General features: G+C 43.5%; 1 protein-coding gene across 1 annotated transcript in view; it reads right to left on the reverse strand.

The window, feature by feature from the left end:
• MAGI2 (membrane associated guanylate kinase, WW and PDZ domain containing 2) overlaps positions 1-12,664 on the reverse strand; it is a 748,620-nt gene that overhangs the window by 203,298 nt on the left and 532,658 nt on the right. The gene's annotated exons all lie outside the window — the stretch shown is intronic.

Genomic DNA, 12,664 nt, shown 5'->3' on the forward strand with positions numbered 1-12,664 from the left:
TTTTAAAGCTCAATTGAAAACGTTTCTTTTTTCTACAGCTTTTAGAACCTGACTTTGTTCTTACTTTCACACTGTTAGTTTTATCATCCCCTGTGCCTATTTGGTGCATTCTCTTCCCTTTCTTATTGTTTTATTATTTTATTAGAATGTAAGCATATGTGGCAGGGTGTTGCTGTTTTATTCTTTTACTATGTACAACACCATGTACATTGATGGTGGTATATAAACAAATAAATAATAATAATAACATGATTATAATCAACCGTGGTGTGGGTTATGGCCAGCATTGAGTTGACTATTAGTCAACGGTGTGTTTGATTGAAACATTCTCCGCCCTCTCTTCCTGCTGGTATCCCATCAGCCATTGCAAGTTCTGCCAGCTGGACCAGAGCAGCAGCTGCCACTTTGGTTGCCTTTGCCAGGGGACTCTGTAGTCACTGAAAATAATCAACCGTGTGTGACAAAATAGTTAACAGTGCCCAACACACGATGATACGATAACTAATGGTTGTTCAAATAGGTTGTTCAAATAATCAGCTCTGCACAACGTTGGTTATTTACGTTAGTTATTTCGGCTGGATAACCAACCAAGGTGTGAAAAAGTCCTGACTGACGACACAATAACCAACTGTTTACTCTTTAACTCACCATTGACTATTTAACTCACCGGTTATCATGTTGTTCAAACCCAGTCACTGTTTTAAATTCCCATTTCACAAATTCCCGATCAGTTCTCCATTTTTAAAAAAGTTGTATTTGCTATGGAAACATCTCCATGTATTTCTTCATTATCCTGATGTTTCATATTTTAATCAACACTGCTATCTATGTGTTTTCTTCTAAAGGGTTTTGAAGTAATTTTGAAGTACGATATTCTAAAAACTTTTAAAGTGTGACTACGTGGCTATTTACACGAACATTACTGTGTTGATTTCAATAGAATTGCAGTAATTGAAGCAGCCATTTTGAATCACTCCCTTAAGGCTTCTCAGACGTTAGCTTTTCTGACATGGAGAGTAATGTCTGCATCTGGAAAAGCACATACAATGCAATGTGTGATTGATGCATAAAATATAATTTTTGCCTGGAGTGCATGTAGCAGTAAGCCATATATCATTTGTAGACTCGCCCTTGCTGTAGCATGGATGAATACACCATGCAGTGAAAAACGGGCTTAACACAAAATGAGCAGGGCCACTTCACTAGATGTAGCCACTCCCATTTTTAAAATAAAGTCTCACCGCCATTGACCTAATTCACACATAACAGCATGAAATTGTATGTGAATTAGCAATGGTTTGCCTGGTCAATTTAACTCTGGGTTGCTTAATCCACAAATAACCCAGTGTCTGGGGGCCTTGCTAGATAATGGGTTAGCCCAGTGCAAGGACCGGGCTTGTCCCTGTGTGTCCAGATGACGCACAAGGGATCCTGGGCTCAGGCGGGGTCAAACTTCCCTTGCCCTGGGGTAACCGGCACAGCTTGTGGCCCGGTATTTCCCACGGTCTTGGGCTGAGCCCTAGACCGTGGGTGTGTAGACCGGTTCGCCGCTTTTCCCGGCTACTGCATTTACTCACGAGTAGCCGGGAAAAGCGGTGGACGGCATGCAGCACTCCTCAGGAGCGCTGTGGCCATCAGGGCAGGGTGGGGAGATGGGGGGAATCGGAGCCAGGGAGGATGGGGGGAAACGGAGCCGGGGGGGAATCAGAGATCGCGGTTGGGGGGGATTGGAGATCGTGGGCGGGGGGTGGAATCGGAGATCACGGGGGGGATGCGGCCAGGGTGGGTAAATCGGGGGCAGGGGGGAGCGGGAAACCCCCCTTTTTAAAAAACACACACGCCTACCTTAGTCGCTGGAGCACTCCTGCGCACCCGGCCCCATTAAGATATTAAACAAAATGGCCGACGTGACAGGGCTTTCCTTTACCCTGTTGTGTCTGATGTGTGGATAGGAGCAACAGCCCGCACTACTTCTAGCACGGGCTGGCTCCTCCACACACCTGGATTTTCAGGTAGGTCTAGCAAGGCTCTGGGTTTGAACATCATCAGAGGTGATTATGCAAAGCAGCAGTGGTATGCACCAGGCTCATGACCTGGAAAACTGTAGGTTAATTAATCCCTTCCTGGGTAAGCTAACATAAATTTGATCATTACGATCCCATCACGATAATTCTCTTGTACATTTATACCGTTGGTTATTTCCTCAGCCTCCACCCCATCAAGGTTTTGCAGAGTAAGATATTTTTGTTATTTTACCGCAGATCCTTTAAAACAAACATGTTGAAATGTGCTTTGTTTGTTTCACAATATATAAGATTTATTTCAGTTGCGTATTACTGCTGCCAGACAACAACTAACAGTCATAACGGATTCATCCTCATCATGAGAGAACAGCAATGCTTATATTTATGAAGGCACTTGGACTGAGTCATTCCGAGTTTAGAAATGATGTTGAACAATCCCCATGCATTTGAATGACAAGGAAGGATGCATGCATTTGGAAGCTTATTTTCCTTTATTTGAATTGTAATGCCATCTGCCAAAACTAACTCACTCTTTCGGTCTCTAAATGCCTTCCTTCTGACAGCATCATCAGAAAAGTAAGCCTTCAGAACAAAGAGGCATCTGGTCTTAATCTAAAAGTGACACATTTTGTTTGCGTTCGCAATGACATGAGGGCATTTTGCAAATGGTGGGTCCAATTAATATGCCCACATGGTAACAATGACAAAAATAATAAGATTCTTAACTAAATCACATTTTCTTATTCTGTAGAGGATAAAAATAAAATGGTTATAAAAAGATCTAACCATATTTTTAATTAAGTGTCATTTATTCATATGCCCTTGTTGTTTAAGCATTGGCACGTAGATTATGTCTGAGGTAAGTGGGAGAGAATGGGAAAAAATACATATCAAAACCCTATTGATTGAAATTATTTGCATTGTATTTTGTTTTTCCAAATATTTCAAGGGCATACTTTGGGCTGTAAAAATTTAACTAAAATTGAAAACATTATATAAACTCAATGCGGTACAACTGTATTATTCAACAGTCTTACTCAACTTCCAAGAATATTGTTGTGTTCAGCCATGGCCCAATCAGTGGAAGCCAATTATGAGGTTACCTTCCAATAAAGTTTACACTAGAAAACAATGTTTTTTATAAGGGGTCATCAGATGAGCATTTTATCACACATTCGTTATTCCCCACTTATGGATGTTCGTGGGTCATTTCGACGTCGTCGTCCGCCTCCCATGCATCTCCTGATCCGGCTTGCCTTCTTTCCGTCACAATATAGACCCCTTTAAATCTGGGTGTTTTTTCCCCCAATGGAATGGGCCACCATTTCCTGCTGTGCGCAGGAAAAGCGGCGTGATAAAAATGGCCACTAAACGAGCCACGTGGTCATTGTTTACTTTTTCTTTCTTCCCCTGTGTGAAGACAGAGGAAGTATCATGGGACAGAAGTGGGAGAAAACAACAGTAAGGAAACACGATTTCCCCTTGACTGATGATGCTCAAAGTTTCTGCCTTTGCACATGGACACATCTGCCATAGAACTACAGTGCATAGCAAAGAAATTAGCACAGGGCATATTCTAGGGTAGACACTCAGGCCCTTTCTACACCTAAGGATTGTCCCAGGAAAATGGAGGGATTGTCCCTGCCTGCTCCCAGGATCCCCTGTGTGTTATTTGGATGCACAGGGATGATCCTGAGACGATCCCAGGGGAAAAGGCAGGTGTAGAAATGGCCCCAGCTCATATGGCAAACTAGCCAGGCCTGTTGCACCTGCTGCCATGTGTGTATTACAAGTTTAGCCTGGAAGACATCAATGTTATCCTGTACCTATACATTGCTGGGGGAAATCGATAACAGAGGACAAGCTGTTTTTCAGATAAGCTTGTCTGCATTATTGATCTTCTCTTTCAGGAATCTCTCTTAAGCTTCAGGGAACCACAGGGAACACAGTTTCAAAAGCAATTGCAATAAAGTAATCACCCTTTTAGCTATGAACCATGTATCTTGGTGAGGCTGAATGGCCGGTCAAGAATATGTGGCATGTGAAGTTTCGGGAGGTCCTGTTTGGCTGTTATATGCCAGGGATGGGGAACATGTGGCCACTCGGGACTCAGCCAATGCTGAGTGGAACAGTCGCTTTTCCCAGTATTGGCCAAGTAGCTTTGCACATTGTGTCTTCACGTCAAACACTGTGCAAAGCAACTCAGGAATTGGCTGGAGCTGGGAAAGGCACGGAGGGAGACAAAATCAGATGGGCATTGATGTAAGAGGGTGTGGTTATACCCACTGACATAGTCCACCTATGTAAAGATGCAGTGGGGGGCAATTCAGCCCCCCCCAATAGAGCTCTGCACCCCCACTCTATGGGTAGGTTTACTCTGCAATCTGAAACTGAAACTCAGAAAACAACCATTTGGAATCCACTTGACAGGAGCATGTATGCACAAACACACCCACTCGTGCGCCATATACATTTCTTCGCTTGTGAGAGATCTGCTCAGGCACAGGAGGCTTATTTTGCTCCCGTGGTACAGCTTTAATCTTTCAAGGAGAGAAGAAACTGGTGAAACAGATGCAAAGCCAGTCTGTGAAGTGTAAGGCCCTAATTACATATCAAAGAAGAAGAAAAGAGTCCAGACTAAATCCACAAATCCTGCCCGTAACTCTGCACAAAAGGCAAGTCTACCAACTGATCTTATACATCCTGAGTGCAGATATCCTTTCTTCAAACAGATCAGGTACAGCTGACAAAACATAACTAATTAGTGATCGAAGTCAAGCAGAGGCTGAGGGCATGTCTACACTATGCTTTATCCTTGGGATCATCCCTGTGCATCCACATGACGTGCAGGGGATCCTGGGGGCAGGGAGGATGATCCCTCCATTTCCCGGGATAACCGGGATGGTTTTTAGCTCGATTTTTCCTGTGGTTTCGGGATCATCCTGAGACTGTAGGAGGTGTGGGTGGCTGTCCCAGTTTCATCCCGGCTCCTTTCGAGGAAAGCGCTCTTCAAGTGCTCTGTGCCCACCGGGGTGGGGAGAGGAGCGGGGTCGGGGCACTGGTTTTAAATATTTGAATTAGTTTTATGTATTTTATGGTGTTTTTATTTGTGTTGTACCTCGCCTCGATCCAGAGGGAGAGGCAGGTAACAAATAATAATAATAATAATAATAATAATAATAATAATAATAATAATAATAATAATTTTTTTTAAAAAAAAAAAGCGCTGGAGTGCTGGTGCGCTCCAGGTCCTGTCTTTTTTATTTCTTAAAAAATGGTGGGTGCGACATCCTCCTTCCTCCCTGGACGTCCCACGCTGCATGTGGACTGAAGGGGAGGATCTCGTGATCAGCATATCATGAGATCCTCCCCCTCCCCATCCCTGGTGTAGACATGCCCTGAGTCTATGTAGAGTTGCACACTAGCTGAAGCATTTGAAGAAATTACCTACTCATCTCCATGTGTTTGGTTGTACCCCTCTCCTTTGCAACCATAAGACATCCTCCAGGTGACCCCCCGCCCCCACCTGGGCCATTCTTCAGCCATGGGAGTCCCCCAAAATGCAGGCCTTGGAATAATACCAGCTTTCGATACCATCGACCATGGTATCCTTCTGGAACGCCTGAGAGCTTTGGGAATCGGGGGCACTGTGCTCCAGTGGTTCCGGTCCTACCTCTCAGGTAGATTCCAGATGGTGATGCTGGGGGATAGTTGCTCCTCAAAAAAGGAGCTGTTGTATGGCGTACCACAAGGTGCCATCCTATCCCCAATGCTGTTTAACATCTACATGAAACCGCTGGGAGAGATCATCCGGAGGCATGGGGCGGGGTGCTATCAGTATGCTGATGACACCCAAATATATTTCTCTATGCCTTCAGTAACAGCATCAGCTAAGGACAGTGTGTCTCCTCTGAATGAATGCTTGGAGGCAGTAATGGGCTGGATGAGGAAAAACAAACTGAAGCTGAATCCAGACAAAACAGAGGTGCTTGCTGTCAAGGGCTCTGACCTAGGTTTGGAGGTGTGTCAGCCAGTTCTGGATGGGGCTACACTCCCCCTGAAAGACTGTGTTCGCAGTTTGGGGGTGCTCCTGGATCCGTCACTCCAAATGACAGCCCAGATAGATGCGACGGCCAGGAGTGCCTACTATCAGCTTCGGCTGATACGCCAGCTGCGCCCCTTCTTAGAGTCAGAAGACCTAAAGACAGTAGTGCACGCGCTGGTAACCTCAAGGCTTGACTTCTGCAATGCGCTCTACATAGGGCTACCATTGTACCTAGTTCGGAAAGTTCAACTAGTTCAAAATATGGCAGCCAGGTTGGTCACCAGTACACCTAGGGGTGACCACATTACACCAACATTAAAATCACTCCACTGGCTGCCAATTAGTTTCCGGGCAAAGTACAAAGTGTTGGTCATTACCTTTAAAGCCCTAAATGGTTTGGGTCCAGGTTACTTGCGGGATCGCCTTCTCCCATATAGTCCGTCCCGCACACTCAGGTCCTCTGGGGTGAACTTACTTCAGTCAGCTAAAACTAGGCTGACATCAGTTTCCCAGAGGACCTTTTCTTCTGTCGCCCCCAGATTGTGGAATGGCCTGCCGGAGGAGATTCGTAAAATTAACTCTATGTGTGATTTTAAGGCAGCTTTAAAGACTAGCCTTTTCCGGCAGGCCTATCCAGATCAATGTTAAATCATGAATTTTTAAGATGTATTGATTCCTGTTCTAATGTTGTTCCCCGCCTCGATCTAAAAGGAGAGGCGGGTAAGAAATACATTTATTATTATTATTATTATTATTATTATTATTATAATACAATGGCACAACATGAAAAGCTTTTAAAAAATGTTCGTGCATGAAATTTTTTGAAATAAGTAAGAAGCAAAGGCAGTGGTCACATGACAGACCAAAAAGGGGGAAAGAGAATTGGCAAAGGGTTCGGATAGCAGCCTAAACACAGTTAACACATGGCAGAATCATCCCTTGATGCCACCAGAGGTGAGTGCTGGAAAGTGTTTTCCCAAGACCAAGAATGCTCAAGTACTTCTTACAGCTTCGATCCACTCCAGTAGTCAGTGTAACTGGCCAAGCTTGGTAATTCCTTCAACATAGCTGTCATACTGCAGTTCACTCCAGGATGGCCCATTCTCCATATGCCATGCCTCGCAAGCGGCACTCTCACTCGACTCTCAGCAGGGCCTTAGGGCTCTTCTGAGCAGCCTTCTCCAACCACATGCCCTGCAGGCAGCCCTCTCCAGATGCGTTGGACTACAACTGGAAATACTGTTATGTGTAAACGTTTAGAAACATTTTCAGACAGTGTCATTGCATTATTTTGCTGCCAGCATTTTGTGGGAAGCCCCATGGCTGAGGAATGGAGCAAGCTGGGAGTTGGTGTCCAAAACATCTGGAAGGCACCAGGCTGGAAAAGGGTGCTTTAGAGCTCCTTACAACTTCCTCTGCCACAGCCACGGAGCCGTATCCCATGCCAAGCCTCAATGTCTTCTGTGGCACTGCATATCCAGTTCAACAGGAGTACAAATCCCAGGCTAGGCCCCTCTTTTACCTCAGACAGCACACCTACAGCTACACTTCGCTGGGCTGATCATAGTGCGCTTCATTGCCTAAACAGCAGAGTGGTCAACCATTGTCCTGATTCAGCTGGGACCATTAGATTTTTCAAAGTTGTGTCCTGGGTAAAATAACTGGGCTGTTCCTATTGTTAGGTAGAGTGAGGCAACTGCGTCAGGCAGAGGATTTGGGATATAATCAAAGGGCAGCAAGTTGCTAGTTTTATAAAATTATTATTATTATTATTATTATTATTATTATTATTATTATTATTTAATTTTCCTGTGAGGATGGGGGAGGGAGAGTTGTGAGATTTTCTCCCTAAACCAACTAGCCTCAGATTCCATGTACCTTGACTTTGAGGTGGGTGTGTTGAGGACCATACTGCTCTGTCTCAAGCAGCAAAGGCCTTCAGCTGGCCCTACTAAGGGAGCAGCTACATTTGATATGATTCGATTTCTCTTCTCTGCACCTCCTGATCCAGGCTGCCTCCTTTTCCCTTTGAGCCAGAGTCTTGGATGCTACTTTATACCGGTGAAGGAAGCACACTGCCCATGTTTAAAAACACTCTCTTTATTATCTTCATCTTTATTACTTTCGAATTTCTGTTACTGCCATCTAGGAGCTCTGTCCCTTGGATTCACTGATGGATAATGGTAATGTCAACAGCTGGTTGGCCACTGCGTGAACAGAAGTGCTGGACTAGATGGACCCTAGGTCTTAATCGGCCTGGTGCTTCTGATGTTCTTATGTCACATGCAGCCGTGCCTCAGTGTTCTTGAGCTGGAAAATGTGAGCAATAACATCTAAAAATAAAGAAGCAACTGGCAAAATACTATCTGGCAAAATACAGTTGCCAGTCAGTTTTGGGGCCCAGTACAAAGTGCTGGTGAGCTCAAAATGCCTTAGCACCTTCTCCTATATGTTCCTGCAGGGTTGCTAAGATCATCTTCGGAGGTTCTTCTCTGGTGCCAGTAGTATGTGGCTACAAATGAAAAAGCCTTCTCTGTAGTAGCCCCATCTGTAGAATGCCCTTCCATTTTCACTGTGTACATTTAGACACCATTTTAAGGCATTCCTTTTCTAACAGGTGTTTAAACTCTAAGCTATTGCTTAACTTTTTTTTCTTAATGTTAAATACTATTTTGATCGTTTATGGTTGTATTTTTAGTTTGGTTATTTTGTTGTTGTTGTTTGGTTTAGTTTTCTGATTGTAAACTGCCCCAAGGTCATTTGACAATTATGTGGTAAATCAAACAAATAAATAAATAGTGCATTTGCTGTAGTCTGTAGTTTGCCTCAGTGCTATGGTCATTTGGTGTCATCTACATGTTGTTCATTTTCCTGCTTGCTTTTTGCTTATAGCATGTTTTGAGCCTGAATTATATTGACCTGGGTCCTCATCCCCACTTGGCCATGAAGCTTTGGCTTAGTCAGTGACTCTCAGCCTAGCCTACCTCACAGGGCTGTTGTGAGGATAAAATGGAGAGCAGGAGAATCATGTAATCTGCTTTGCGTTCCTTGTAATATGAAAAAAGGCAGAATATAGATTTATGAATAACATAAATAAATAACATGCAAGACTCCTCCCCACTCACTCATGTGCAGGGATGTCTCTAATTTAATCTCTGAAATGTTGGAGGCTATGTCACCACATCCCATCCCACTCTGAATATTGGAGCACTACACATCTCTTTTAATTAAATTTTTTGGTGTTTATTTATTCATTTTACATAGTAGCACTAACGTTTAAGAAATGAAGAAATATCTGATCATCCAGACTGTCCTGTTCCAATATCATTACTCTGAGGCTTGGGGTGTCAGATTTTCCTTTCTTTTAAAACAAAACAAAATATGTTATTAATATTTAAAAATAAATGAATAGTGCAATCCTCTGCATGTTTACTCAGAAACAAGTCCTACTACATCCAATGGAGCTTACTCCTTGGCAAGTTTGTTTGAGATTGCAGCATAAAGCTACAATCTGATACATATTTACCTAAGCATAAGCCCTATTGAAGTTAGTCGGACTGACTTTGAGTAGACATCTCTGCGTTTCCACTGTAAATTACATTAACATTATTATTATTATTATTATTATTATTATTATTATTATTATTTAAGAGAAAGAAGCATAAGAGAAAAGGGAGAGGGAATTTGAAATCCATAGACCACATTTCCCAAAAAGGAAAAGGAAAAATCAAGGCAATGTAACATACCAGAGCCACCTGGTACATTTCTTACCAAGGCAGGATCTACACTACTGCTTATAACGGTTTATAATGGTTATGACAACTGTTCAGGCCCAGGACACATTACATATACCATTTTCATATCATTTTTAAAGTGTTATATCCTGCTTGGTGTAGATTGGGCCTTAACTGGGTAACTTGCAGGCAACATTTCCCAAAAAGGAAAAGGAAAATAAAATCAAGCCAATGTAACATACCAAAGCCACCTGGTATATTTCTTATGAACACTGGATAAATTGGGGCAACTTCCATTTTCTCAATCCAAACACCATTTTATGCCCAAGCAAGAATGAACTAAGAACACAACATTGCTACTCTGCTTCATTCATTAAGTGGCTAAGCTCTAAAGGGCCAAATTTGCCAGAGGGGAGAGGGGGAAGCTTTGCAACACAAAAGAAATAGAAGAAGGAGGAGGAGGAGGAGGAGGAGAAGGAGAAGGAGAAGAAGAAGAAGAAGAAGTGGAGGAGGAGGAGGAGCAATAGCAACACCAGAAAAGAAGAAAAAAGCAAGGGGAACCCTTTGCCACATTCTCTGGTGACCTCCTACAGAACATTCCCTGCAGTTTCTTTAATGGTGAAGAAAGTGGGCACCAGAGTTCAAGAAAGAAGTTGGATTTGCTGGAGACTGCTGAGAACAGACTGTATCCTCCTCATATTTAATTTAAGAACACCTTATCCTTATTTCACTCTGGGAGCAGGACGTTTTTAGATAACATTTATCTTTACAGCTTTTTTTGTAGTGGTGAAAGGGTGTTAATGGACTATAACATGCTGCTGTGCTACAACATATGGCTACACGGTCTGCTTTTGTCACTGAGCATTTCAGTCTGACATCTGATGCATACAAATGGGTTTATGTAAGGTATTTTTGTTGTTGTCAGAAGTGAAAAACAATGTAAGAACATTGACAGCTTGCAATATGTCTGGCCTTGCCTGCTGAAGTGAAGGAGGCTTTTTATTCAAAGCATACTTTACTGTCATCGTGAAAAAAGTACTTTTCTTCTTGTTTTTTACTGTAGAGGTTATGCAGACCACATGAAGTTTCCTCCTCCTATTCATCCTTTATTTAGAGCCACAACAGTGCTGTGCAGAAGAAGGAAATAATACAATCTCACCCTACCAAGCTTAACATATAAGGAAGATAGGAAGAACTGGGCAGAGATTAGAATGGAAAAGTAATTAGAATGGGGAAGAAAAGGGTGTGTGTGTGTGTTAAATGGTAGCTGACAAAAGAGGTCAGAGTCTCACTTGAGAGAAAGGACTTATGGATGCCATGAGCTCATGGTGGGTATTTATAAGTAGAATGAACATAAGAAGGGCATTGCTGGATTAGACCAAAGGTCCATCTAGTTCAGCATCCTGTTCCCCATAGCTGCCAATCAGATGCTTGCAGGAAGCCCACAAGCAGGACGTGAAGGCAATTGAGGCCATAGCTAGATGGGGTGAAATCCCACATGACGCACAGGGGATCCCAGGAGCAGGGAGGGATGATCCCTCCCTTGTCCTGGGATCTTCTCTTCCCCTTCGACCGTGCTTTTTCCACGGTCTCAGGATGATCCCAAGACCGCAGAACGTGTGTGTAGGTGTCGCGGTTTGTCCCAGTTCCTTGTGGTTACTCATGAGGAGCTGGGACCCGCGCACAGGGGGTGGGGTGGGGGGAGCAGGGAAAGTAATTTAAAATTTAAAAAACTTACCTTTTGTGCAGTTCATGCGCTCTTCTTCTTTAACAAAGAAAAAAAATGGTGGGCGCGACATCTTCTCCCTCCGTGGTCATCGCACGCCGCGTGGTAAACAGAGGGGGAGATCTCATGATAAAAATATCGTGAGATCTCCACCCCTCTGTTGCGCTACACCAGGGAGGTCTAGCTGAGGCCAGAGTGTAGCAGAGAGAGAAAGAATGCAGAGGAGCAAAGTTCCAGGACTTTTTTCAGAGCATGTATGGCAAAGTCATCTGCTGGAGTGACAGGGCAACGCATTTACCTATGAGGAGCCTTTCCTGCCTCATTTTAGAAGACATGAAGGTGTCTGTTCTTTATATTAAAGTTATATTAGAATGTAACACAAATGTTTTACAATCTCTTGTAAACCGTTCAAAATGTGCCTCACACACATGTGAATTGGCAGGCTGGGTTCCACACAGCGCTTTAATGTTACTCACATTTGTAGCCTGCCCTTCCTCCAATGAGTTCAAGGTGGAATACATGAGTGTGGGTTACCCCACTTTATTTTCATAATAAACCTGTGTGGTAGGCCAGGCTCAGACAATGATTCTCTTCAGACAACACACTAAGCCACAATGGTTAAGCATTTTGAGCTAAACATTATGGCTTAGTGTGTCATGTGTACCATTCCTAGCCATGGTGGCTACATAACCATGGTTTGAACATGCTCACTAACCATTTTATGCAAAAGGATTAGTGGCCTAATCATGGCTTTATGAGTTGTCTGAACAGGCCCAGTGATTTATCCATGGTCACCCAGACAAGTCATGGATGATCAGGGAGGTGAACTCAGATCTCCCCAGCCAAAGTCCAACAACTTCACCAGCTTTTGCCAGCTCACTATCCTATGACTGTCACCTAATCCAATAAATTGGGCTTTATGCTATGTATTGCTGCTCTTTGGGAGTACAAAGAGTGTGCGGGTATGCGTGACTAGACTCTCCATGGGGGCGTGGTTATGGACAGATGAATATGCTTGAAGCTGAGAATATCATGAGATATATTCAGGGAAGGAGAAAGAGGAGAGAGACTTTGAATTATTGGGGGTTTGGAGTTGGCATAGAAAGTGACATGGACTTAGCACTCAGAGGTGTAA

This window comes from Elgaria multicarinata, chromosome 9 (assembly GCF_023053635.1).
Source record: "Elgaria multicarinata webbii isolate HBS135686 ecotype San Diego chromosome 9, rElgMul1.1.pri, whole genome shotgun sequence".
NCBI classification, from domain to species: Eukaryota; Metazoa; Chordata; class Lepidosauria; order Squamata; family Anguidae; genus Elgaria; species Elgaria multicarinata.